This window comes from Rhea pennata, chromosome 3, assembly GCF_028389875.1.
Source record: "Rhea pennata isolate bPtePen1 chromosome 3, bPtePen1.pri, whole genome shotgun sequence".
Classification (NCBI taxonomy): domain Eukaryota; kingdom Metazoa; phylum Chordata; class Aves; order Rheiformes; family Rheidae; genus Rhea; species Rhea pennata.
Window position 1 is genome coordinate 31,726,067 of NC_084665.1, and position 20,793 is coordinate 31,746,859.

General features: G+C 41.8%; 1 long non-coding RNA gene across 2 annotated transcripts; it reads left to right on the forward strand.

The window, feature by feature from the left end:
• Positions 1 to 184: 184 nt before the first annotated feature.
• LOC134139190 (uncharacterized) lies at positions 185 to 20,098 on the forward strand. Of its 2 annotated transcripts, XR_009958087.1 has the most exons (3): positions 185 to 361; positions 17,312 to 17,394; positions 19,858 to 20,098. It is a non-coding gene; the product is annotated as an uncharacterized LOC134139190 (long non-coding RNA). The 2 variants fall into 2 exon arrangements; XR_009958086.1 differs by lacking the exon at positions 185 to 361 and having other exon boundaries at positions 16,209 to 17,394.
• Positions 20,099 to 20,793: the final 695 nt, after the last annotated feature.

The following is a 20,793-nucleotide window of genomic DNA, read 5'->3' on the forward strand; positions in this document are numbered from 1 at the left end:
CAGGTGCACTGCTCTTTGTAAAATTTCCGCCATTTGTTGTTTATACTTCGTTCAGTATTTAACAGATTTCTGGATATTTTTTGCTATTTTCTGTCTCTTGTTTCCTCACATGTCACTGGGACCACAGGGGCAGAGCTCTCCTATCCTAAAGCAGTTCTCCATCCTTATTGCAGAGGAAGAAAGGGGCAGAGCGAAGCATCTGGAGGGCATGGAAGTAGGATAATGAAACACATGGGAAGTAATTGCTAATCACCGGAGGCAACCAGGGCACTTGGTGCCCCTAGTACACCTGGCCATATTGCTCCACTTTCTTCTCTGCCTGTGCGTTCCCTCAAGAGGAGTCTGCTGCATGATGACCGAGGTAAGCAGAGAGGCAGAAATGAGGCCGGGGCTCTGAGAGCTGTGCCCGGGCTCGCAGCTGCCCTGCAAGCCTGACACAAGAGAGAGCAGCAAAACCAGCTTTTGTTAGCAGAATAAAGAGGCCTCCTGGCAGAGAAAGAGCCACCCTGGTGCATACGACCAGAACTGGTCGTTAGTCCATCTTCAGACTAATGCTGTCACCTTGCAAACTGCTAGGCAGGGCAATGCCACCAGACTGTTGTCCATGTGCAGCTGGTGCAGGTCCAAACCCATCACTCCTGTGTTTTGCTCATTGTTGGCAGGTCGCTCTTGTCTCATCATCATTAATTTCTGTGAACAAATGTGTGGGCTATGTGGATACATGTGTAAGTGTGTATACATGTCCATGTGTACATGCATGAATACAAACTCGCGCATGCAAACCATGCACTGCACCTGTGGTACACAACATCCTCTAAAAGGCGGGTCGCATCTTAGAATAAGTATAGGAAATATGTATTATTAGGAAGCTCAGAAAGTAATTAGAAACATTTGTCAGCATAAATGCAGCTTTTTTTCAATATCTCACTTCCCTAAAAGCGCTTAATTCCTTAAGATGCAGCTTGCTCCATTTTAGATTTATAGTACCAACCAGAAATGTGAACTTTCCTTCTCTCTTTCTTGAACATCTGCAGTATGATAGTCTAATTCTTCTAGATGAGCCTGGACAGCTACATGCATCTCCTCAGCTCATAGGTATCCCACTGGCATGAGGGAGCCTCAGACACATGGCCTGAGCCTGGCACTCTGTGCCACCTGAGTTACTGTGGCCGCTGTCTGGGTGCCCCTTCCTGCACAGAGACTGGTTTTAATCCTCACCATAGCAGAACTGCAGCATCGTGAAGGACAAGGCAGGTGGATGTTGGTGGGTGAAGAAATAGGGATTGGAAGGAAGATGCAGGATATGAGCAATCCCTCAGCCAGGGCTCAGCCCTTAGCAGGGCTTGGGAGAAGCAAGCACAACTCTGGTAAGATGAGGGCTTTCAACACGGTGATAGGGGCTTTCATTTTCCAGCTCCAAGCTGCACGCTTTGTCGTCATTTCTAAGACAGCAGAGCTGATGATTCAGACCATCCAAAATCACACAAAGAAGTATCTTTTGTTGGAGCCCTGCAAGTGGGCCATGGGCCACAGAAGTTGAAAACTGTTGAACGTAGAGCTTGTCTTTTTTTTTTCAAGTTTACCCATTTCGAAAGAAGGATTTTTTAAATCTCTGTGACAGGAGTGTTCTGAGACTTCATTTACTGATGTTTTAATACGGTTTTGATCTTCAAGTCAAAAGTCCAGTAGAAGAAGATGTCACCACAAATAATAAAACAAAACCTTCTCTAGTTTTAATGTTGAGTTCTTTTATACACATGATTATATGAGCCAACTCATTCTCTCTTGTCTCTACCAGTATCTAGCTTCAGAAAAGAAGGAAGCAGGCTGATGAGCAATGCAATGACTAGTTACCGTTTGGTTCTTTACAGAGATTGAATGTGGCAGCATCTTAGCTAGCTCATACAATAATCATGACCTCAAAAAGTTAAATATTTCATTATGGTGATTTTGTTATTTGTAGTGATCTCCCATGGATTCATAATTGAAAACATCACAAAAAAACCTGAAACAAAACAATCCTCCCCCAAACAACTGTATATGTCTAGATGACCTACATATGTTTCTTGTTCCTAGTTATGAATGGATTTCTTTTTAATATAAATCTTGGCACAAGAAAAACCATTCTACTGACGCTATTGATACTATTGGCCGAGAATGTTTTTAATAACACAGAATTTGTTGGGACAGAGCATGAATTAGTTGTCAGTTCTTAAAAAGTCAAAATTTAACTGCTGATCAAATGGTCAAAATATGACTTGTATTAATGATGACTTTCTATATAAATTCTTTCTGTAACCGTTAGGCTAGAAGCCTAAAACCTGACAGTGCGGCAGCTCGTTTAGTAGTTACAGTCTGGAATTCAGGCTCCAGGCTTCTATTCTTGCCTGAATTTCTCACATTTTTCAGAATTTTTAATTTTTTTCATTTTGGCAGGAAAAAAATTAAAATAAGTTTAGGTCAGCCTGAAATAAAGCCTCCTTCCATTCTGTGTTCCTGGACAGCTGTCAGGCTGACAAATCAGTTATTACACGGTTCTCTCTGTTATTCTTCCTATGCTTCTTATAAATCTAGAGTCCTACCAGAGTGTTACTCATCACCCTGCCTTCTTCTACAGCCATCGCAAAATGGGCAGGGAATCAAAGCACTTCTTGTGGACACCTCTGTGGATTCTACCTGTGAAACCACAGAAGTCAGTAAACCAGAGGAGAAATTCAGCTCCAAATATGTTGCATTTTTACACACAAATGTGCACTACCTTGTTTGTTGGTGCTGGCATGATCAGCCCATCGGTACTGTTCTTCCCTTCTTCTGGCCTGCACATGACTCTTGACAACGTGATGTGCAAACTGATTGTTCACACTCCACTGAAGTACTGTTAATCTAACAGATAGGAAACTGGTAGGTCGGCGAAAAGGGAGGAGAAGCAGAGATTTACTGCGGGAAGAAATACTGTCTCTGAACAGGAGCCTGCAGCTGGTGGGGAGCCCAGAGCAGCACTGCTTGCCACTCCATCAGCACCTCCAGGTCAGAGCTTTCCTTCCGCAGCTGGAGGCGGGGGGGGGGGGGGGGGGAGGGGGGAAAGAAAGGTTAATCCAGGATTAATGATGTCAAATTACCTAAATGCAGAGTTATAAATGCAGGATAGACATTCCCAGGATACCAGACCAAGTAGGTCATTGGTCTGTACTAGTACGGCAGCTCTAAGGTCCTGACACCTTCTTGTCCAGTAACCTTGGCTTGCTTGAAAAGCAAAATGCAAAATCTGCTTGTTCCACTGACTGGCAAAGGAGCCTGATCTGTCACCACTCTAACCTCCCGCCTTGGTGCTACGCTTCTAACCAGATTTCTGGAAGTGTCTATTAGAAGACACGCACAAGAAATGGTTTACCCTTGTGGAACAGTATCTTTCTCCAGAACAAATGCCTTTCTTCTGTTGTTGGTTCAATATTTCTCAACAGTGTTTTTTTTTTTTTGTCTTTTTTTTTTTTTAAATCTATACTGTCATCATTTGGAATTTGCCTTCAAGTTAATCCTATTAGTTAATGTTTGCACCATGCTTGAAAAGTCTGAAAGACTACAATTGATTATTATTTCTTTTGTTTTCTTCCTGATACTCTTTCCAAGTCCAGTTCACACACACAGAAATATCACCCTCTAGCCTATGGCCTTTCTTCTCACTGCTGATCGCTGTTTTCAGCTCAGCCCTGGTCTGTTTAATTCTTATGTTCCTGGAAATCCATTGTGGAACTGGTGACAGTTCAGCACTGTTAATCACTTCATATTTTAATTATGATACTGATTTTACGTGTCCTTGTGAAAGCCAATGTACATCTTGTGCATTTCTACTGTGTGTGTGTGTGTGTAAAACATCAAGAAGTTACTGTTACCCTGATGTTGAGAAGTCATTTGTGTTGTCTTTGCCTTGAGCACTTTTCAAGGACTCCTTTTTATTTTTTATCTGGAAGTAAAAACAAAGCTAGTCTTTGGCCAGTGTGTGATATTCTGCGCTTGGACTTTTGCCAGGAGAGAAAGGTCACCCTCACCTCTCCTTCTGCCCACTGTCACCACCCAGGTAGCTAATTCCCAAGCAGTTCTGCCCAAGGAGTCCTGAAAAGAAAATTCTGATTCTTTCTTTCCTTCCTTCCTTCTTTCTTTCTATCTGTCTATCTACCTATCTGTTTTATTGGCCAAGGACTGCTCAGGATCTTCTGTGTTTTTCACCAGAATACCAAAAAGAGTGGAAGGATGCTGAGCATGCGAGAAGTTTTGGAAGATGAATTTGTCCTGAGAATGTGTGAACTATTAAGGGAGGGGACTTGGTTTCGTAGCTTCTTTCCCACCCACCCCTCAACCCTAAAAGGCTCATATGGAGGGGAGATTTTTATAGGAATAGAAAAATGTACTTTTCAGATACGAAGGCCACCACATTGGCAAGTATCAGGTCCTTGATGCAGACTGTGCAGTTCAGAGTTGTTAATAGAGATATCTTATGGGGTAAAAACCAAGAACAACACCTTCTACTTTGGAAACGTCTATTTTACCGGAAACATTCCCAAAAAAAAAAAAAAAACCCAAAACTGGCTGGACTTACAGCCTTTGAGTTAGATTCAGAATAAATGATTAAAGTTTGGAAAAAGGAATAAACTGAAAACAGGGCCCAAGAATAGGAAGTGCTGAGTACTGGTGTCTATAATATGAAAGAAATTGATTACAACAGTTACCAATTTTTCTGGAGTGCATATAAGCATTCAACAGTAGAGTCTAGATAGGGCAGAGAGGCCAAAAAAAAAATCCTCTTTTGTGATAGTTTTTCTTCCTGAGGGAAAGATCAATTTCCAATTGCTATATCAGCATGTACCAGCAGAAGTGAACCAATTTCCGCTGAGTTACTCTTTATTTGCAGTGCTGTGAGATCTCTCAATGGTAAAAGTAAAAAGAGCTGGGGTATCAGCTGGTCTTTTTCCAGCTGTGAATTCAGCTTTGTGTCTTGCTCTGATGAGACAGAAAAAAAGCACATTACTGTAAAAATATGTAAAGCATTGCTGCTCTTGTTGTATCGGGAGTAATTTTTTGGGGGGCACAAGTGAGACTGGTTGCAGCAGAAACAGCAACCTCCCTGGTTTTCTTTCCGTGTTCATTGCAGCTGGCGTTGGTGACACCCCGTGTTAACTGGGAAGACTCAGTGGGGCATAGCATGACATTGCTTGTTTTCTTCATCTCTCTCAATTTTCCAGGCTGATGAATGTGGTAGAGCAGATGCACACAACAATTAATCTTAAATGTTGCTGTTGCAACAGCTTAGCTGCAGGATTTCCCTGCAGCCATGAGGACTCGGTTCAGCTAGGAAGTCCCAAGCCAGCCTCTGTGCTGTGCTTTGCAGCCGCACCAGCTCCTAAACGTGGGGTCGAACGCCAGTCCCCCGGCGCTCGGCCATGCTCTGCCAGGCCGGTGGCCAGCGTATTCTGTGAGCCTTGGGATACTCTTGTCCCGTCCAACAACCTGTCCTTGCTCTACCTCCTCTTTTCTTCTGCATCAAATCTTTCTTTTCACTGATCATCACATTTCTTGCTTCTCTCCAAGCTATCAAAAATCTACATTTCTTTGTCCCTTTCCTTTTCCTGTTCCTGCTTATGCTCATTTTGTTTCTGTACAGAGAAAGGCAATAGGGAAAGGTGGTTCATTCAGCTTTGAGGATCACTGTCCAAGCTATTATTCTGGCCATGAACTCCCAAGGTTTCAGCAAAATAAAGAATGCTTTCAAACATGATGCTTGGATAGATTGGTGGGGGGGGGGGAGGGAACCACAAAATGAAGGTCTTTAACTTTATTTCAGGTAGTTTACTTAGTTCTCAGGTTTCACTTTTCACACTCCCCAGCAATCCCTGCCTGTGACTTTACTCTCAAACCTTTCTATTTCACCTATGCTCCTTTGCCGAGGGAGAGGACCTGTTTATACTACGCCCATCAGGTGAGTTTTCTTTTTCTAGGAGAGCTGCCAGCTTTGGCTGAAGTCTCTAACCACTACCCTATCGAACGGAAAGGGGTCCAAAGTCTTCTGAAGCCGGTAAACACAGTTACTTTAGTCTGTCCCTAGGATCTTCGGCACACAGTGCGCTTCAGTGAAATTGTCTTGTCAGACCAGAGCTTCAGCCCGCCCCTGTGTCTGTAAACCCAACCTCGGGCCTTTTTCTGTCACTTTAGGGTCACAGCCCACGCTTGCCCTAGACCCTCACTGGCAGGATGCTTGTGCCACAGTGAATCTGGTCACACTTATGGGACCGGGGCCACTCAGGAATTCAGACTTCTGCTTCAATTAAAATTTTGAATCAGAAGGTGCAGAAAAGTAGCTCATCAAAGGTACTGACCTCAGTGACCTTCCCCCTTCCCCAAAACGCAGTCTTGAACCTGAAATGTTTCATGACACTTTCAGCACGCACGTGAGAGTGCTAGAGGCAATAAGGAGTTACCGAGTGTGCTCTGAAAGAAGAAGGAAAACAGATCAGGCTGTTCTTAAAACTGAAGGATTGACCAAAACATCCCGACCAGGCATGAAGGCACTAATGAGTCACATCGCAGGATGGGCTAAATGCTAATACAAAAAGGCTGCTTTTTTCAATTCCTTTGTGGGGCCAGAAAGTTGATTCTTCACTACTGGCTGGTTTCTTTCCCCTCTTCAGTGAATTACTAGCTGTAATTTATGACAAAATAATCCCTTTGGGAAACTATTCCTTTTAGGAAAAGAAATAAATAAAGGAAAAGAGAACCTCCTCTACCTTATATTCAGCAAACCAGAGAGAATAATATTCAGGAAATTCTAGTAGCATGGAATGGGCTAGTGTTTGCTTTGAATTTTATTTGATCGATTATTCTGAAAATGGATGGAGCAGTGTCCATGTAAGAAAACTGTCTTAGTTTTTTTCCTTCCTTCTCTGATACACACTGGCAAAAAGCAAATGTTTTACTATGAAAAACAGCTTACGTTTCCCCAGTGTCCCAGTGTTTGCCATTGCCCTTTGCAAGCATGATTTTGCCAGATCTTTCTGCTCTTGCAATATTTCTGTTATGATAAACAGTTTACCAGGACACTCTCGAATCAAATTCTACCAAAAGTGTCTATCTTCTGTGATCTACATTCAGTGCTTCCATGGACGGACGTGCCTTATGCAGGACAGCAGATCAGGATTTTGGAGCAAAATGTGCCAAAAGATGAGGTCACGGCAGAGTTCTGGCATCCACAGTCATGGTTTTCTACATTGTGAAGAGGAATTGCAGGAGGAACTTTTTTGTTCCTAACACTATCTTGACTCTGCAAGTGTTTGAGTGCCTCTTCTGAGTGCCACTCTTATGCCTGCCTGTCTAGGAAAGTCCAGAAAATACTGATGAGGGAATAAGGTCTTAATGTATCAATTTACACTGTATCTGAGACGCAACTGGATCCTTGCCCTGTCTCCCTTCACCTTCCCCTTTCCTTGCCTTTCCTTTCCATGGGGGCTGAGTAATGATATCTCTAAGCCCTTCCTGACCACATTTGCCTTCTTCCCCTTCTGTTCCAAGCTACTGAGCCCAAGCTGGGCTTGGAGAGACCTATCCTCTGGAAGAAGGGGTGGAGAGAGGGGCTGAGCTCTCTCAAGCCTTCCCCACTGAAAGCTCACCTGAGGACCTCTCACCACCCTGATGGCTGTGGTCCGCACGTGCATTGAGATGCAATGTTTGTCAAGCCACATGCAAAAAGCTAACATATTTGTAAAAGCAGGGAAGGGACATGTCAGAGTTAGCAGACACTGTCTGGGCAACAGGCTGTATGTCAAACTATTAAGCAGAAGTAGGTAGCTCCTATAGATGTACCACAAATTAGAACACCAACCTGTACATACGGTCACGTTGAGGCACAGAGTGGAGAGTTAAGGCTGTATGGATGAAACTTTTGCCAAAGTCAGCCTTTAGGAGAGACATATAACAGCAACAGTAACTGTTGGAATTCAGGCTTTTGTAAGTGAATGCAAAGATATTTTGCTCTGAGACTGAGCTGTCTTACAGATGCATAAATTGTTCCAGACTCCAAAAACCTGACTTGGTATGCAATAACATATTTGTGACTTTCATTAATATGTTCAACAATGAGTTTTTTGTACCTGTAAGATAAATGAGATGTCTTCTTCCATCATCCACTGTTACGGGAAGCTGTTTTGCTGATACAACACAGAGAATGGAAACTTGGCTGACTCTAAATCGGACAACCTAGACTACGGAGTCAGATTAGCAGACCTGTAGCGGGCATGTTATTATATGTTATTAGGGAAGATGAATGACAACTATGTTTGGGAAAACTATTTTCATAATTTAAGAGAGAGAGAATCAAGTCATTGTTGATCCAGATTTTGTCATAAGTAATTTGGAAGCTGTCTGTGGGTTCAGCTGAAAGCCATTTGGGAGTCAGTGAGAAAATGTGTGTCGATATGCATTGGATTTGAGTGAGCATCTACTTGAGAAAACAGTATTTTTACGATCATCTTGGCTCTGTGGGCTTTCCATATGAAGTAGTTCACAATCAATTTTCAAGTTCTGGGGGAGTTCAGTTGCTCTTTTCTAGCTCATTAAAAAAAAAAAAAAAAAAACTCAACTCCATGAATGCCATTAAGAGAAATAGCCTAAACAAATGCTGCCAATGTTAGCTGAAACTTCAGAAGACTGAGCCAGACTAACAGATTTAATTTTTCCTTCCTTCCTTCTTCTATTTTTCACTCTCTTTTCCTCACCACTGCAACTAAAAATAATGTGCCCTGCTTGCTTCATTTGCTAACTAAAACACGTATACCTGCTTGTTAAACTGTAATTTTAACTTCACTTTGATTGATGGCTCGAGTACGAAAGGTTTGAATTTTTGTCTTGTACAGACACATTCAAATTACTTGGCAAGTCTGTTAGGTGCATTGCCTTTGTAGTCATCACACAGACTAGAGCTTCCCAAGTGACTGAACAAAGTTTAAATGAATTTTGGAGCTTTTCTGTGTTTTTTTTTTTTTATTAGTTAATGCTTTAATAACATCAATAAAGCACTTGCTGTTTTGGAATCATGAACACATACCTTCTGAGTGAAGTGCCGCCAAAGTCACAGCTGCAGCTCTCTTCCTATATGTGTCGTTCCTATATGTGTTGGCTTGTGGGAACTGATGGAGCAGACTGCTAGGGTTGCCAGGCGGGAAGGTTAGACTGTTGTTGTTGGCTCGGGCCCAGTTTAATACCTTGTATGTAGCTAAATGCAAGTGACATATCAAAGTGGTGTTACTAGAAAAATGCTGCTTTAAGATAGATCCCCTAGAAAAAATTAATCTTGTTAATGCTTGCTCTAATTGTACATTCTGGAGCACCACGCTGACACCTGAAGAAGCAAAAACCGGGTTTTTTTTTAATGATGGCTTCATGCCTAGTTGCAGTCAGTGGGTCAAGGACTTTGACTGTCGATTAGTCCATGAGCTGTTTGGATATGTTGCTATGTATGTACATCACACATCCTGCCCAGCGTGGGCATGCACATCAGGCCACCGAAAGTACGGAGAGTGCATTGCTTCTCATACTTCTACAGCTGATAAAATTCCTTTTCGATACAAGTGGCAGGGACTGTTTTTTGGAGCCAAATGCCTTGAGCTGAACTTGGTCTGGATAGGTGCTGGGGACTGTTTCCGGATGAAGTTTTTCCTCTGTAGGAAGGCTAAAAAAAGAGAAGAGAGAGAGAAAAAAAAAGACAAAACCAAGTGGTCCAGAATGAGTCCCAAGCCATTATTCACTTACTATTACTTCTAAGTAACTAATGCAGAGCAGCTCTGGCAAGATAAAAACAACCCTGCTGCATCATGGTAATAAGCTACAGGTAATTGTGGCTACTAGTGAATACTTAAAAAAGGTGTATCAATATACGTCCTTTCAGCAGTCAAAGGCTTTATCCTCAGCATCTGGACCATCATGGTCCAGCAACTGGTGGACCTGCCCTCTATCAATGATATTTCATCTCTTTCTGAATTCAGGTAAACTTTTTGCTGCCACAACACTTTGTGGCAATGATTACCGGGACCAATCCCATTCCCTTGGTCAGATAAGGAATGAGTTGCATATTTAATTCTTCATTGTATGAAAAGCTATTTTCTTTGGCATTTTTTTAAAATTTGCTGCCTGAAAGTGTGCCTGGACACTCAGTATTTATTTCACTTGTGGGGTGATTTTTGTTTCAAAAAATGGTTTAGCTAAATCAGCTTGTCCATTGGAGGCAAACTTCCACCCAGCTCTGCTGCTGAGAAAACCCCTTAATCCACTTGAGATAAAATTAGCTGGGAGATGTTAACCTCCCGTTAGAAATGTGGGTAGTGATGCCTTCAGATGGTAAAATTAGATCTGCAAGAGAACATCTGTTCCTGCCTCATACTGAGAAAAGCAGGTTTTGGAACACGTGAGGTAAGCATTGAGTGACTACTGCTGAACTGGTCCAGCTGAACCGGAGGGAGCATCCCTCTGCTGGCAAAGCCCGCTTGTTATGTCTTATTTTGTATTTGGCTAGATTTTGCCCTCCTTGGGTATGGTTTTGTCCTCTTTGGGTACACAGTCTATGTCTCCTCCTGTGTGTCTTTAACTGCAACAGTCACGCAAGTAAAAAAATTCCTAATAATAAATGTGTGAAATCACAAGTCAGTTCATTTCCCTGCCCTCATTTCTTTGTAATCAGAAGATGAAATCACTCCTGAAAATGCAGAGGAGGCTGTGCTACCCATGGCATGCCATGCCTGCAGCAAGCACGCATTTTAAATCACAGTTCTAGAGCTTATTTATACAGCTAAATGTCATATGTTTAAAAATAATGAGTTTATTCAGTAAGAAAAATTCTCCCCAAAGTGATTAATTAATGGAATGAGACTCATTCTCAGCACAACAGCCAGCTAGAACTATTCCAGGCGTTCTCATGAAGTCAATTACCTGGTGGAAAATCTGTTCACTCCACCAAGTCGGTCCAAATTCAACAGCTAGAAATAACAAAGCAATGTCATATAGCACGAAGCAGTAAATTTTTCATAATTGCTTGGGCATCTCTCATTGTAACATGTCAATCAGATTCTAAGACAACAAACTGCTTTTGAAATTCGAAGTTAAAAATAGTAGGGCTCAGGCAAACAGCGGCTTAGCTGTTTTTTATAGTAAAATAGTATGCTTTTTGCTAATATATATATCTATCTCCTCGAAGAAGGGAATGACAGTAAAATTCTTAAAACCACATCTATGACTTAAAACTTGATATTGCAGTCACTGACTCTTTAGCATTTTGTCGAAAACTGTTTGAAAAGCTTGATACCTTGGTTTGATTCTAATGGGGAGATATTATTTGTCCCTTCTTCATAAAAAGATCTGAGATCCAATAATTTCAAAATATTAATAGCATACCACTTAAGTATTAAATGAATACATTGACTAGGGCTGGGACTGCCCTTTTCCACTGAATTCATAACATGTCTCATCTAGTAAAAAGAAAAATTCTAACTGCAGGTATTTATTCAGTTGTCAGACCAGAAAGACTCCAGTGGAATTGTTCTTGTCTCTGAAGTAAATTAAATACACCTCATAAAACTTTCTAATTACATATATACCCAGGGAATTTTTTGGAAGTTTAGGGTAAATGCTACAAGGCTTATAGGAAACTGGTTGAAAGGCTTTTATTCTTTTTTTTCTTTTTGTTTATGTAAGTACCAAACTTATGACACAACTTAAAAACAGTTCAGCCAGGAAATTCAAAACTATGTGCTCCTAACTCATTGTTGTGGTATAATTTTCCACTTAAAGAGGAAAATCTCTGTCAGATATATAGTAACTTCAAATTGCTTAGGTGGATGTTCTTGGATTGGTACCATGAGGTTATCTGTAAGGGACTTTCAATATTAAATTAAAAAAAAATTGTTTTGTTTTTCAAATGTATCAATTTTAGGTTTTCTAGCATTCCTGTTGAGGATAGATCTTCTGCAATTATATACAAGTAAAGATTCTGTCTAATCGAAGATGCATGTGTGGCCAGGGAAAATGAGATGGAAAGATGCCCGTGAAGAGGTGGGGGTGGAGAGGCAGCTCTGGTTTGAAAAAGGGTGAAGTGGGAGCAGAGGGGATCTGCGCTGGTGGTAGGGCAAGGCAGGGAAACGGTGGAAGTCAAGGGAAGTCTGCACATACTAAATATTTTTAGAGCACCAAAATCCTCAATTCTGCTAGCAGAAATACAGAAAAAAAAATCCTTATCTTCTGCGGAACTGCTCCTATCAGTACTCCATGCCGTTTCTAAGATCCAGCCTTGTGTGACAAAGAAGTTTTGGGGAGATATTTTTAACTTGCATAACAAGATTGTGTCTTTTTTTGTTTGTTTGTTTGTTTTCTGATTGTGCCTGTAAAGGAAGGACCCTCCCGATTCACACTGCTGTGATGCACAGCAGCATCTGTTTGTGTTCTAGGTAGGGGGAGCAAAACAGTCGTATGTTCAGAGCAAACACGCTTAATGAATCCGCACACACGAATATGCCACCAGTGGAGATCCTTAGCAACAACACAGCTCATTACCCACACAAAGGAGAAAGAAGACTGAAAACCATAAAATGCACGGAAATGCTTCCCTGCAGTAAGCGTCGAACGGGACAATGCCATGCAGATTTCTGTGATTCATGGTGCTCCATTTTAATGTTTTCTAGGCTTGTACCTGATGTGAAAGGAAAGACCCAAGAGATGGCAAAGAGTTCCCTCAGTTTCATCTGCCCATTTTTTCAGTGTCGTTTGAAAGAAAATTTCTCAGGCAGTTGTTCTTTGTTTTGCAGTGGAGACCACCAAAGAGAAAAGACTAGATAATACACTTGAATATGTAACTCATTGTTTTTAACTAATTTTACAAAAGGATGTGAATTTAATAATGATCTGCCTTTGTAAAGCATCTTTCATATGAAGACTTCAAAATGTGGTAGACAAATTGTCTCAACATGTCTGTGGGATAGGTAAGTATTATTAATCCCATTTTATAGAGGGAGAAATCTAAACATCACAGATCTGAGAATACTGTTTTCCAGCTTTGGTGTTATAAAACAACTGTCAAACTTGAAAATATTATATTGCAAATATTATATTGCTCTCAAATTCCACTCCTTAAGTCCAATTTAGCTTTGTACTTTTCCATATTTGGTTTGTCAGAACTGCAACTTTTCTAGTCACAGATTATAAAATAGGCAAAGGTAGGGATGGATGTGAGATACGGGCAGTCAGTCCTGAGATGTACAGCGTGTATCTGAAGTTACTTGCAAGGTCCTAAATCAAACATTTCATAAATGTGTCAAAATGGACATGGACTTCTTTCTTAAAGTTCCTTTAAACCTGAAACTATTTAACCTACCGTTACACTGCTTATCTAAGTTTACACAGCATGGGCAGGTTTCCCAAGACTTTATGTCCCTAATAATGTTAGTGGTTTTTCAGAAGTTACAGGCATGTTAAGTATTGCTTACTGGGTACAAGTAGTGAGCAACATCACTTCCAGTTTCTCTGGTATCTACTTCAGAAATATAAAGGACTAATAAGAAAAATACTTCATTATTAAAAGATGAACCCAAAAATGCAGCAATCCACAAGGACTGAACATCCAAAAAAAAAAAAAAAAAAAAATCAGTTCTCAGGACAAAGGTTCTGCCAGCTAGAAGGGGATATATATTGAGGCCGACTTGCTTAGGGGGTTGAAGACCTCAGCTCTTGGACTGATCTGCGGCTTGACACTTTGTATGCAAGGCCTTGCCGTGCTAATATGAACCACACAACACAGCATGTGTTCGTATAGCAATCTTTCCACACGCAGCCTAAGACTTTTACCATACCCTTGGATGCTGCTGTATACCACATGTGGTTTCAGTGTGCTGCAACAGTCTAAACAGAGTAGAATAAGATGAATAAATGGCATGTCACTTAAAGAGAAGGGTATTTTGCACGTAAAGGAAAGGGGCTGGAGCCCTTACTTGTTTCATCAGTGCATGAGGCCTCTGAATGAGACCCAGTCACAGGGCTGACAAATAGCGGAAAAATCACAACACATCTTACACTGAGTTGGGAGTCCTAAGTCCAAAGCTTTTTAAAAGCCCGAGTGCTGCAGAGAGTTACCTATGCAATTTTCTGAAAGAATCTGACTTTGGAAATAGGCCTGTGAGAATATTTGAAAATCTCACTAGTTGTCTCCTTATACTTTTGAGTGTCAGCAATTTTCTGCTGATAATTTCAACAGAAAGAAGCCCAAGATGTCTGTGAGTGTGTTTTTTGAGCTAGGCTCTGCACTTTCACTGAAAATTACTTCTAGTACCCTCAGTGATTATGCTTCAGAGAGGGGCAGAACTAGGGACAAGGACTAGAGTCCTTCTCTCCTCCATCTGTTTTACTCTTTCCTCACTTAAAATATGAAAATGAAAAGCTAGGAATAGTCACTCTTTGGAGACAGTTTTGAATCTTGTGAGAACGACTAAATCTTAGTCTTTGCTTTAAAAGAGGCTGTATGAATAATTATTGTCTTTGCCCATACCCCACTCTTCATTAGAGATGAACAGAGAAGCTGGGCAATAAATAGGATGTGGTAGTTATGAATGTTCCCAATGCCTAGAAAAGAAACTCAACATATTACAAGTTACTGGGAAGAGTTTCCTTGTCTTCAGGTGTAGTCAGAGAAGCTCTTAAGGTGAAAAATGAAAGAATAATTTGATTCTGAATGTATAATATCTTTAATGACTAGTTTAGATCGCCACAGCACTTTCTAAGAGACATATAGTCCCTTCCAAAGTATGCAAAAACAGCAGAAATGCAAACACAAGCCATTAGCTTGAATTAACAGCACTAAGAGAAAAAAAAAAAAAAAAACATTGAGCAAACTCTATGATCAGCAGCCACAGCCAAAATAAATATCTCCTTTCTGGAATTAGATACGCTGCTAACACCAAGAGCCTATGATAATATGACCTTTTAAAAACATATGTTTCATAAATGGAAAAATGAACTAATGAGGCTGCTGGTGAAGCTTTCAAGAAGTTGGACTACTCAGTTATCCATTAACACTGCAAAACCTTTGCCAGCCAAGCCAGGAGGCAGAGAGGACTAAATGTTTTCCTTTTTATATGAAGCTGTACAAAAGTGGAGAGCTATGGGGACTGCTCACTATAAGATGCAATGAGTGTACCTATCTGGTGCATAGTATCAAAATTTTTGTGTAAAGTGTTGCTGTTCCTTGTCTTTGGTGCCAACTCGAACTTCGTGGGGTAGTGAGTCTGGTAGTGGCACCAATGTTCGCCATCGCTGCTGCAGGGTGCGGGAATCATGAGCCTGACAGTCCTCCTACAGCAAGCGGAAAAAGTGCAACCGAGGAAATGGAGCTATACTGGTGGAAAAGAAGCAGGATGACAGGAAAACAGACTGCTGGCCTTTCTGTGAGGAGTGTTGTCTTAAGAACACATAACGCACCAAAGCACAAGGGAACAGGAGGAAGAATGAAGGTAGCGAGTTGCAGGGAGATGGAAATGCATAATGTGGCAGTATCTGTGGTGGACCTGGGAGGAAACGGCAGGTGATGCAGGAGACGGAGGGGCCGAGCAGCGTGTTCCTCGGAGACCTGCCGGCTCTGGCTGGGGCAGCGCGACTGTGGGAGGCTCCTGCTGTGCACCAGCCCCAGCACTCAGGGTACCTCGCACCTTTCGGGACAGGACGCATCTTTCGGGCTTGACATGGGGTGCAGAGCCACGCGTCCCAGGATGAAGCACGTCCTCCGGACTACTGCAGTGAGCAGAAAAGGGGAATACTGGCCCCAAAGCCCCCGGGCAGCCCGGGTTTGCAGTCACGCGACTTGCAGGTGAGGCCCTGAGCTTCGGGTTTGAGAGCGGGGATTGCAAGCGCAGAGGCCAGGGCATCTCTCTGACAAATGGTGATAAATGCCAGCTTTGTTCGTGTGTGGCAGGTTACCAAGAACTCAGCAAATTCCTGAGCATGGGGAGCCTGGCACTGGGGATGAAAAATGAGCTGTGAAATAATAATGATAATAGCAGGATTCAATAAGACAGATGCAGTCCACATTTATTCCATTGATCCAGGCTTATAGCACCAACACTACCTGACAGACTTTTATTTGTAGTTATCTTTCCTATCATTTTCAGAAGCTGAAACTCAAGTGGTAACTCAGATTGATCTAGTACTAAAATATAGCATTTTTTTTCCTTGGAAGTAATATTTAAGCAGAATTTAAGTGAGACAATTACCTCAAAACAATTGCCCATGAGAATTAGTAGTTTTGGGGAAATTTTCCTACTCATTTATAATAAACTGAGTGAATTTGTGCTCTTCCGACTTAATATCAGGAAATCATGGTGGTGCTGAGCTTCATGCAAACACATACTTGAGGCAAGCCCATAAGATCCAGAGAATAGCAAATATTGACCCTCTTGTGTCAGTGGAAAAGCAAGGACAAAACTGGCTGTGGGCAGATCAAATTTCATTTTCAATATAAATATTTGGTGTATTCTTCCTGCTTTCAGCTCAGCTCTCATTGTTGATGCTAACAGGTTGAAATCCCTGCTCCTGCAGTTTGCCTCTGTGTAAGAAATTGTTCACATGTCAAGTTCTTTGGGACTCTCACGGTCCAGATAGCACACCGCCATCTCTTCCTCTTCTGACCTCCAAAACCGTATCTCGTAGTGTCTCATGCAGGTTCCTTGAGGCAACAGATTGATATACATTTTGGATACTCTGGAAAACAACACCGGCAGGGGAATGCTTGGGCTTGGGTGCAGGTATTCCAGAACATCAGCACACTGGTTTGCGACACCTCACTACACCCTTTTGATGAGAAATGTCTGCAAGTTACTGTGAAATTGCTCCTATTCAGGTAGGCTAAGGTAAAATGCAAGTGAAAGGATTTGTTTACAGCAGTAAGCAAAACAGTCACAGATAGTCCTGGGAGGCTTAAATGGAAAAAAGAAAAAAAACATATGAAGCTTTCTGAATTCATCTTTATGTGCTATCTCGCTGGTGCTCTCCTGTCTCACACCTTGCTGGGGACTTTGACCTCCTTCCTCACTCTGGGCTCAGGTCTCCAATGATTTTCCAGGGATTTAGCTGCCACTGCTGCTGCAAGCATCAGTCCTACAACCCTGCTGCCTGTGGCCGTGTGGTCCTGCCCTGCCAGCTCATCCACGGTGGCCCTAGACATGCTGGCGGGGCTGTGCGGTGACAGGGGCTAGAGCATCCCTCTGTGCTGACACTCACCTCTATTTCTTGCTGTTGTCAGGTTACCTTTCTCTGGATCATTTCTTTGACCTTCCAGCCCACAAGGCTGCACCAACGCTCGGACTGACCCCAGTGAGAAGGCAGGTGAGGGGGAGAAAGGAAGGGAGGCAGCAGGGCTGAGGTTGCTGGCGCGTGCTGGCTCAAAGTCTGTCGGCAAGCGCAGCCTCGCTACACCCATTTCTGCCTGCAGCATCTCCACCTGCGGGGCCAAATTCTCTGTGTCAGTCCATTTATATCAACAACAATACTTGATAGAATTGTTGAAACGAGTTAGCTGTATGTAATCCCTCTCGGGCTTTTCACTGACACTTGACATGACAGTGATTAGCCACTTGGGGACAGCTTTTCTTCCAGAGATCCTGCAATGGATGGAAATCTCTGTGGTGCAAGCTCATAGGAGCCAGCTGCAGAATGAGGTTCAAACTAAGCATGGGGCTTGAGCTCTCTGCTCACCCTGGAGACCTTCCCCTCCAAACAGATGCAAAGTGCACTGGCAGCTGACACACAGCGAAGCTTGTGCAGAGTTTTGAACTGTCTACTGAGCAACTGAGGGGCATATATTTACAAACACAAGTATGAAATCATAGCAAGATATAAATTACACTTCACCACATCACACGTAACCTAACCAGTGCATCTTTAAATGCTCATTTTGTTTTCCTAATGGACAAAAACACTGCATTGGATTTTATTATTTAATTATAAAAGACTTGGGCAGTTATTTTTCTCTAGTTCTCCTTTCCATGCACAGCTGAAGCCACATGGGTTCCTAAATTCTGTTCTTGGGAAAAGAGATGTCTTGGCAAATCTTTATTTTTGCCGTCTAGACAGTATCACTCATATCCAATATTTTCCAATGAAGTGTCTATGAGACTATCAAAAAAGAACCCAACAACAACAAAAAACAAAGGAAGGGGATGAAGCAAAATAGAAGAGATGAAGAGTTATTACAGAAGCACAGTGCTTTCTGTAATCAAAGTGCATTCAATGTAGATCTTTAAAATCCAGTTCTTTAATGTGGACCATGATTATCTTTTCTTCCAAGAAAACACATGTACATTGAGCCTAAAAGGTCAAAAAATAATAAAAAATGAAATAGTATGAAGCTTATCGTTTCATCTGGTTCACACAGAATGACTGACCTCAACAAGTTTTGATCAAAAGCTGAGGCACCCTAGTGTTTTGTTTCAAATGTGTGGGATTCACAGAACCTGGCAGGAGAGATTTAGGGGGAATTTTGCAAGAATTGCAGCCCTCAGGAGGACCGCTCAGGTTCACAGCAGCTCAGCAGATGCACATATCCACTCCTTCCCCCAAATTAGGCAACCTAGACAGCTTAAGGGGTGATGGCTGTATAGGCCAATGTGAATCAGAGGTCTAAACCAACTATGTGAGAAATAATCCCTCAGAAACAACAGAAGGTATATGCAGAGGGAGGCAAAACCATCTCTAGGTGATGTGTGTGTTTGGGCTTTGGAAAAGGACAGATGAGATGAGGCGAGATGCACAGGCAAAGCACCCTGGAGGAAGGCGCTCCTAGAGAACCAATTTCACCTAAAATGCATCAGCCAGCAACCCCAAACCTGCACCAGTCTGGTGGCATGGCTGTAAGGTAAGGCGGGCTCCTCGCTGCCTGTCTGCAGAGCCCTGCTCTCGTGGGCCTTCTGCGAGGCTCTGGCACCCGGTGTCTCCAGACGGGTTAGCTAATTTCCAGTTATGTAACTTTTTCTATTTTCAATGACTGAAAGTGAAAAGGCCAGTGTTGGCCCCAAGGATGCTGGTGGACAAATGAAATACTGAAAAATATGGAAGTCACAGGGAATTAAGTCAAAATTCTAGTGAAGCCACAATCTATGTTGCTGTAACAGAGAGCTAAACAAAATCTGAAAAAAAATCTTATTTCTTTGTTCTTTAAAAAGAAAAGGGAAAGGAAAAGGGAAAGGGAAGGAGAGTTGCTTCAAAATTTATATAGCTATGAATACCGATGAGATTATGCAAAATACAAGTAAATGTCATTTGCCTCCCTTTGCATAAATGCATGATAAGAAGTTAGTAAAAGTACATACAAGACAATTTTCACAGCAGAAGCAAAGTGTAAGACTGTGGTAAAAAAAAGACCAGACATACCACAGACACGAGATTTATGAAGATATGGCAACTCGACCATGAATTTCATTGCTTTATCCTTTTGGAAAATGAGACTTGCTACCATTGTTCAGTGCGTGATGCCTGTGGCATGCACAGATCACACCTGTTTGAGGATATTATTCCCCAGCCCAGGCACCCTTGCACGCTCAGACGTTGCTTCAGAAGCCTTTGCAATCTTCTGGAATAGCCACCCAAGTCTGAAAACTGGATAGTACAACTAACGCTCCCAGTGCAGCCACCATATTTTATGGTGCCAATTCAGACACTGAATCTGTATTGCTTTTGGAGCTTTTCTGCCTATCTAAAAGCTTTGGAGGTTGGCAACTCTTTCTTTTCTTTTCTTTTTTTTTAATCATCTCCAAAAACCCTCTGATTAATTAATTTTCCTTTCCCTTCCAGTTACCACATTTGGAAGCTGGAATATTCCCTTATATTGGAAAATAAGAGTCAAGTTCCTTGGGCCATGCCTGGGTTATCCTGTAAAGTCCATTGGCAAAGCAAGAAATAAGAAAGAGATGTTCAGGATCTGAATATCTAACTATCACTGGTCTGTTGTCCTTGAATTAGGTAATTTCTATTTGATTTAATATGAAATGTATTAAATAAATTAATAAATGTTTGAGATTTTTCATGTCCCAAAGTTGATGTCAAGTTTTACTTGCTTTTCTTACTGAAAATAACAATCACTTAGGGGGTAAGTGGCTGGTATCTCTGTCCCTTTCAGAGATTAAAAACGATGGCTTTGGTTTTGTTCTTAGAGAAAAGCCAAATACGTCCTTATTGAGCACTCAGAAAAGACTTATCAAGACTCTGCAGAAGTCACTTGAGAGAAAAATTCCAAGTCTGGAAACAACTTTAGAAAGGCAACATCAAATCAGCTAGTTCTGAAGAAGATAATTGATTTAAATAACACCTGGCAACAAAATTAGACAGAGGTGAGTAGAAATATGAAGTGCCATTCAGGGGATCCAGAAATACACCTCATTCTTGGTTTTGGTTGCTCTCTGACTCTGGAGAGCAAATGAAAATGTATTTCATAAAATAAGGTTCCTGGAAAGAAGTTCAAATTCCAGATGGCTGATACCATCCAGGCACCAGCTATGAGTAGGTAATAAATTCTGCTTTTAAAAAGAAATAGGCAGTGCCAGGCTGCTACTGCTGCACTTAAGGGTTTTGTTCTGCTGAATTCAACTAGTTTTAAGGGCCATACACATCCAGAGTTTGCACACAGCCCTTGGTGTGAGTCTCCTCTTTTTAATTGCCATTAAACTGTGTAGCATGTACCAAAAGAAATGTTATTGTGGTAGGAATGAAGCCTTTGTCAAACCACATCAA